This window comes from Schistocerca piceifrons, unplaced genomic scaffold, assembly GCF_021461385.2.
Source record: "Schistocerca piceifrons isolate TAMUIC-IGC-003096 unplaced genomic scaffold, iqSchPice1.1 HiC_scaffold_1111, whole genome shotgun sequence".
Lineage (NCBI taxonomy): Eukaryota > Metazoa > Arthropoda > Insecta > Orthoptera > Acrididae > Schistocerca > Schistocerca piceifrons.
In genome coordinates, this window is record NW_025726920.1 from 22,501 (window position 1) to 30,000 (window position 7,500).

The following is a 7,500-nucleotide window of genomic DNA, read 5'->3' on the forward strand; positions in this document are numbered from 1 at the left end:
AGCACCCATTCTCCAGTGGCTCTGCCGCACGAAGCCGTGGACCGGCAATGACTCCACCCGCACCCGTTCGTGGACCACCCCAACCGCCAAACGCGCACCTCCAGCGGATGAACGGCGGACGTTTCCCGCACTCGTAAAGTGCAATCCACCCCTATAACTTGCGTTTCATGAAGAGTTATTTCCAATATGCGACATTCCCGCTGTCCCTATACATGAGCCGCGACCTGTACCACTTACGAGCGAGAGACGCGATCGCGTTGCTCACTGTACGGCGTCCGATACCGAGCCATCAGCATGTCGGTCCCCATGCGCGTTGCACTCGCACTCGCACTCGCAAAAACGTGGGGCAAATATATTACGCGGAAGAGTTATAACAGACCGAGCCCCACTGCATGGGGGGAGTCTTTGTCACTAATGTACACAGATAGAACATTGTGGACTGGAACCAGATTACCCGTACACACGGCGCTGATTAGTAATCAATGCAGAGCCATCAAACTACAGAAAATATATACAACTGTCCGTATACATGCTGAAAGAGTCTGCCCACAATGGGAACCACACGTCAGCCAGACACTCTGATCACGCACCACTCTCTGCTTCTAACAGGCGCACATACAATATGTAAGCACCAGCATGGAACAACATCCAGTGCATCCTCTCCGCCACATTACACAATCCACACTATCACAACCAGACCAGGAGGTCCATGCGGAAAATAGAATATCCCACCCTTTCGACATCCACCATTGCGCAGATAAGGCACCAACACCCACACATGTCCTATACAACGGTGCACCCAACATCACAATAGTACCTCCTGTCACAGCGCACAAACAATGACATGAGTCAAAGACACAGGTCTGACACAAGCATAGAATTGGAGCGCCGCCTCTAATAAGCCAAAGGTGCATCCTGACGTGACAAATCTCATCATGTCACAAGCATTCACTTACTATAATCACTATCAACGAACCTGCCGCCCCGCCCCCCCCCCCCCCCCCACACCTTTCCTTACAACAACGTGTAACCTAACCTAACCCATGTTGTACCTTAACCTAACCCATGTTGTACCTTAACCTAACCCATGTTGTGCCTTAACCTAACCCATGTTGTGCCTTAACCTAACCCATGTTGTCCCCTAACCTAACCCAAGTTGTCCCCTAACCTAACCCATGTTGTCCCTTAACCTAACCCATGTTGTGCCTTAACCTAACCCATGTTGTGCCTTAACCTAACCCATGTTGTCCCCTAACCTAACCCATGTTGTCCCCTAACCTAACCCATGTTGTGCCTTAACCTAACCCATGTTGTCCCCTAACCTAACCCATGTTGTGCCTTAACCTAACCCATGTTGTCCCCTAACCTAACCCATGTTGTCCCCTAACCTAACCCATGTTGTCCCCTAACCTAACCCATGTTGTGCCTTAACCTAACCCATGTTGTGCCTTAACCTAACCCATGTTGTCCCCTAACCTAACCCAAGTTGTCCCCTAACCTAACCCATGTTGTCCCCTAACCTAACCCATGTTGTGCCTTAACCTAACCCATGTTGTGCCTTAACCTAACCCATGTTGTGCCTTAACCTAACCCATGTTGTCCCCTAACCTAACCCATGTTGTCCCCTAACCTAACCCATGTTGTGCCTTAACCTAACCCATGTTGTCCCCTAACCTAACCCATGTTGTGCCTTAACCTAACCCATGTTGTCCCCTAACCTAACCCATGTTGTCCCCTAACCTAACCCATGTTGTCCCCTAACCTAACCCATGTTGTGCCTTAACCTAACCCATGTTGTGCCTTAACCTAACCCATGTTGTCCCCTAACCTAACCCATGTTGTCCCCTAACCTAACCCATGTTGTCCCCTAACCTAACCCATGTTGTCCCCTAACCTAACCCATGTTGTCCCCTAACCTAACCCATGTTGTCCCCTAACCTAACCCATGTTGTCCCCTAACCTAACCCATGTTGTCCCCTAACCTAACCCATGTTGTCCCCTAACCTAACCCATGTTGTCCCCTAACCTAACCCATGTTGTGCCCTAACCTAACCCATGTTGTGCCCTAACCTAACCCATGTTGTGCCCTAACCTAACCCATGTTGTGCCTTAACCTAACCCATGTTGTCCCCTAACCTAACCCATGTTGTCCCCTAACCTAACCCATGTTGTCCCCTAACCTAACCCATGTTGTCCCCTAACCTAACCCATGTTGTGCCTTAACCTAACCCATGTTGTCCCCTAACCTAACCCATGTTGTCCCCTAACCTAACCCATGTTGTCCCCTAACCTAACCCATGTTGTCCCCTAACCTAACCCATGTTGTCCCCTAACCTAACCCATGTTGTCCCCTAACCTAACCCATGTTGTCCCCTAACCTAACCCATGTTGTGCCCTAACCTAACCCATGTTGTCCCCTAACCTAACCCATGTTGTGCCTTAACCTAACCCATGTTGTGCCTTAACCTAACCCATGTTGTCCCCTAACCTAACCCATGTTGTCCCCTAACCTAACCCATGTTGTGCCTTAACCTAACCCATGTTGTGCCGTAACCTAACCCATGTTGTGCCTTAACCTAACCCATGTTGTGCCTTAACCTAACCCATGTTGTGCCTTAACCTAACCCATGTTGTGCCTTAACCTAACCCATGTTGTGCCTTAACCTAACCCACGTTGTCCCCTAACGTAACCCACGTTGTCCCCTAACGTAACCCACGTTGTCCCCTAACGTAACCCACGTTGTCCCCTAACGTAACCCACGTTGTCCCCTAACGTAACCCACGTTGTCGCCTATCGTAACCCACGTTGTCGCCTAAACCTGCTCTGTAATTGTTATACGACTCGTTCAATTAGTGTAGTGTTGCCCACCCGCAACCCTCGCAATATAGTTCGCTACTCGCACTGCCCGCTCCCCTGTGTATCGCTTCATGTTAAACACCTTGCAAGTCTTGCTGACTTTCCACATGCTCCTGCTGTACACTGTAATGTGGATGGCAGCAGGGCGTACATGCCGCCCCCCCCCCCCCCCCCACCTCTCCCCACGTCCCCACCTTGCCCCCTGCCTTCGCAAGGTGGTTGGTGACAAGTTTGCATGTTCAATGCCCTTCGCATGCGACGTACGCAGGCTACGTTGTGGTGCGGCCTGTGTCAACTGTCCGCTGATGTCGTACGCGTGAACCACAATCTGTACTGCACATTCGTCCTTATGTACTGAATGATACATCGTGGCACATGTGTGACCGTACAACGACTGCGCCCAAAAACGGCGGACCATACAGTGCAAATATTGTGCACGCAGCTACGTGTCGTCTCCCTATGAGAGCTGGATTGCAGTGTGGTACGCCATAGAGACGTGTGGGAGGAACGGACGCCGTGGATGGCGATCAGCATGAGCTGTCTGTTGATGTATTCGGACCTAGTCGTCTCTCCTCACACACCGTGATGGCATGGTGCAGCGCGTTCCATATCTGCGACATGCTACAGAAGCCGGTTGACAGTCGTTCGAGCAATGGACATCGCATACGTACGGGGGCCACCTTCCACGTATTGTCTAGGCGTGCACATTTTGTTGCGTGTATGTGGGCAGACGTAGTGTGGCGTGACACCTGACACAGGCATGCAATAATGGTTGAAGTTGCAAATGGCGATGGACGCCTACGTTTTCTGGTGAAGTTACGCAAATGAAGAAATGGTAACCCGTTGTGGTGCGGTTGTTCTCGCTAGGGGTGAATCGGTGATGGCGACGATAGGTTGAGGTACTAACCGGTTGTTCCAGCGATACCCACCATGCCGACGAAACTGAACGGCATCTGGGTGTGAAGCGATACGCGGCGGTGGCTGGGTGGGACCGTCCCCGGCCGGTGAGGGGGCGCCTCCCGGCGTGCTGGCCGCGCGGTGCGTGGGCGCACGCGCTACAGCCGGCTGGTGGGGGCGGCCAGTGGCAGGCGCGCCGGCCGACGGACGCGGCAGGCGTCGCAGCTGCGCGCCGGCGCACCCTGCGCGCGGCGCCGTGCGGCCAAAGTAGGTCCTCGCGGGCCCGGTGCGAAGCGCGGTGGACATCTGCAGTGTGCTGGTCCGATTGAGGACTGTGTGCGTTGAGGATGCGCCGCCGCCCGGCGCTCGGCGCCGCGACGCCGTCTGCTGCTCGGTCGCCCCAGCGGTTCTCGCTGGTGGTTTGTATCGCAGCTGTGCGGATGTGTTGGCGTGTGCGCTGTGCTGGGAGAGTTCGCTTCGGCACCCAAGTGGGGCTTTTGTCCTTCTGTGGCGCTGGCGTTGGAGCTGCCGGTCACCGTAGGTGGCGCGTGTTGTCTCCCGCCGGCAATGCCACGACAGCACGCTCCCGGGCCTCTGTCGGCAGCGGCAAGCTCAGTTGGGAGCACGGGTGGTCGCACCGAAAGCGTCTACTCGCCTAACTCCGGGCGATTGCGCCTCTCTCGAACCCGACCAAGTACTTGGGACGGCGCTGCGCGCCGCCGGGACCTGAGAGGGTTTCGAGGTGTATTGTGCAGGGGAGCTCAGCCTCCTCCTGTTTGCAGAATGATTGAGCGGACGCTTGCGTGTTCGCGCGGGCCCCCGGGACACACTCCCGGGCGGCCGGCTGCTCAGCTCTAGTTGACGCAGCTCCCTGGTTGATCCTGCCAGTAGTCATATGCTTGTCTCAAAGATTAAGCCATGCATGTCTCAGTACAAGCCGCATTAAGGTGAAACCGCGAATGGCTCATTAAATCAGTTATGGTTCCTTAGATCGTACCCACGTTACTTGGATAACTGTGGTAATTCTAGAGCTAATACATGCAAACAGAGTCCCGACCAGAGATGGAAGGGACGCTTTTATTAGATCAAAACCAATCGGTCGGCTCGTCCGGTCCGTTTGCCTTGGTGACTCTGAATAACTTTGGGCTGATCGCACGGTCCTCGTACCGGCGACGCATCTTTCAAATGTCTGCCTTATCAACTGTCGATGGTAGGTTCTGCGCCTACCATGGTTGTAACGGGTAACGGGGAATCAGGGTTCGATTCCGGAGAGGGAGCCTGAGAAACGGCTACCACATCCAAGGAAGGCAGCAGGCGCGCAAATTACCCACTCCCGGCACGGGGAGGTAGTGACGAAAAATAACGATACGGGACTCATCCGAGGCCCCGTAATCGGAATGAGTACACTTTAAATCCTTTAACGAGTATCTATTGGAGGGCAAGTCTGGTGCCAGCAGCCGCGGTAATTCCAGCTCCAATAGCGTATATTAAAGTTGTTGCGGTTAAAAAGCTCGTAGTTGGATTTGTGTCCCACGCTGTTGGTTCACCGCCCGTCGGTGTTTAACTGGCATGTATCGTGGGACGTCCTGCCGGTGGGGCGAGCCGAAGGCGTGCGACCGCCCCGTGCGTGCTCGTGCGTCCCGAGGCGGACCCCGTTGAAATCCTACCAGGGTGCTCTTTATTGAGTGTCTCGGTGGGCCGGCACGTTTACTTTGAACAAATTAGAGTGCTTAAAGCAGGCAAGCCCGCCTGAATACTGTGTGCATGGAATAATGGAATAGGACCTCGGTTCTATTTTGTTGGTTTTCGGAACCCGAGGTAATGATTAATAGGGACAGGCGGGGGCATTCGTATTGCGACGTTAGAGGTGAAATTCTTGGATCGTCGCAAGACGAACAGAAGCGAAAGCATTTGCCAAGTATGTTTTCATTAATCAAGAACGAAAGTTAGAGGTTCGAAGGCGATCAGATACCGCCCTAGTTCTAACCATAAACGATGCCAGCCAGCGATCCGCCGCAGTTCCTCCGATGACTCGGCGGGCAGCCTCCGGGAAACCAAAGCTTTTGGGTTCCGGGGGAAGTATGGTTGCAAAGCTGAAACTTAAAGGAATTGACGGAAGGGCACCACCAGGAGTGGAGCCTGCGGCTTAATTTGACTCAACACGGGAAACCTCACCAGGCCCGGACACCGGAAGGATTGACAGATTGATAGCTCTTTCTTGATTCGGTGGGTGGTGGTGCATGGCCGTTCTTAGTTGGTGGAGCGATTTGTCTGGTTAATTCCGATAACGAACGAGACTCTAGCCTGCTAACTAGTCGCGTGACATCCTTCGTGCTGTCAGCGATTACTTTTCTTCTTAGAGGGACAGGCGGCTTCTAGCCGCACGAGATTGAGCAATAACAGGTCTGTGATGCCCTTAGATGTTCTGGGCCGCACGCGCGCTACACTGAAGGAATCAGCGTGTCTTCCTAGGCCGAAAGGTCGGGGTAACCCGCTGAACCTCCTTCGTGCTAGGGATTGGGGCTTGCAATTGTTCCCCATGAACGAGGAATTCCCAGTAAGCGCGAGTCATAAGCTCGCGTTGATTACGTCCCTGCCCTTTGTACACACCGCCCGTCGCTACTACCGATTGAATGATTTAGTGAGGTCTTCGGACTGGTACGCGGCATTGACTCTGTCGTTGCCGATGCTACCGGAAAGATGACCAAACTTGATCATTTAGAGGAAGTAAAAGTCGTAACAAGGTTTCCGTAGGTGAACCTGCGGAAGGATCATTACCGACTAGACTGCATGTCTTTCGATGTGCGTGTCGTGTCGCGCAACACGCTACCTGTACGGCTCGCAGTAGCCGTGCGCCGCGTGCGGAACCACGCGTGCCTCTCAAAACTAGCGGCAATGTTGTGTGGTACGAGCGCTGAAGCGCTGGAGCGGCTGGCCTGCGGCACCTGGCGCCTGGCGCCGGTTTTGAATGACTTTCGCCCGAGTGCCTGTCCGCTCCGGTGTGGAGCCGTACGACGCCCGTCGGCCGTGAGGCCGTTGGACACAGAACGCTGGAACAGGGGCCGCCACACGCCTCACTCCCGCCTATGCGACCGTCTCGAAAGAGACGGCGGAAACTTGAGAAAAGATCACCCAGGACGGTGGATCACTCGGCTCGTGGGTCGATGAAGAACGCAGCAAATTGCGCGTCGACATGTGAACTGCAGGACACATGAACATCGACGTTTCGAACGCACATTGCGGTCCATGGATTCCGTTCCCGGGCCACGTCTGGCTGAGGGTCGGCTACGTATACTGAAGCGCGCGGCGTTTGCCCCGCTTCGCAGACCTGGGAGTGTCGCGGCCGCCTGTGGGGCCGGCCGCGTCTCCTCAAACGTGCGATGCGCGCCCGTCGCCTGGCGGTTCGCATACCGGTACTTTCTCGGTAGCGTGCACAGCCGGCTGGCGGTGTGGCGTGCGACACCTCGTACAACGACCTCAGAGCAGGCGAGACTACCCGCTGAATTTAAGCATATTACTAAGCGGAGGAAAAGAAACTAACAAGGATTCCCCCAGTAGCGGCGAGCGAACAGGGAAGAGTCCAGCACCGAACCCCGCAGGCTGCCGCCTGTCGTGGCATGTGGTGTTTGGGAGGGTCCACTACCCCGACGCCTCGCGCCGAGCCCAAGTCCAACTTGAATGAGGCCACGGCCCGTAGAGGGTGCCAGGCCCGTAGCGGCCGGTGCGAGCGTCGGCGGGACCTCTCC

General features: G+C 54.8%; 2 non-coding genes and 1 pseudogene across 2 annotated transcripts; all 3 read left to right on the plus strand.

The window, feature by feature from the left end:
- Positions 1-4,622: 4,622 nt before the first annotated feature.
- LOC124727516 lies at positions 4,623-6,531 on the plus strand. The gene has a single exon (XR_007007149.1). It is a non-coding gene; the product is annotated as a small subunit ribosomal RNA (ribosomal RNA).
- Positions 6,532-6,883: 352 nt separating this feature from the next.
- On the plus strand, positions 6,884-7,038 carry LOC124727514. The gene has a single exon (XR_007007147.1). It is a non-coding gene; the product is annotated as a 5.8S ribosomal RNA (ribosomal RNA).
- A 188-nt stretch (positions 7,039-7,226) lies between these two features.
- The window catches only part of LOC124727511, a 4,224-nt pseudogene continuing 3,950 nt past the window's right edge, over positions 7,227-7,500 (plus strand).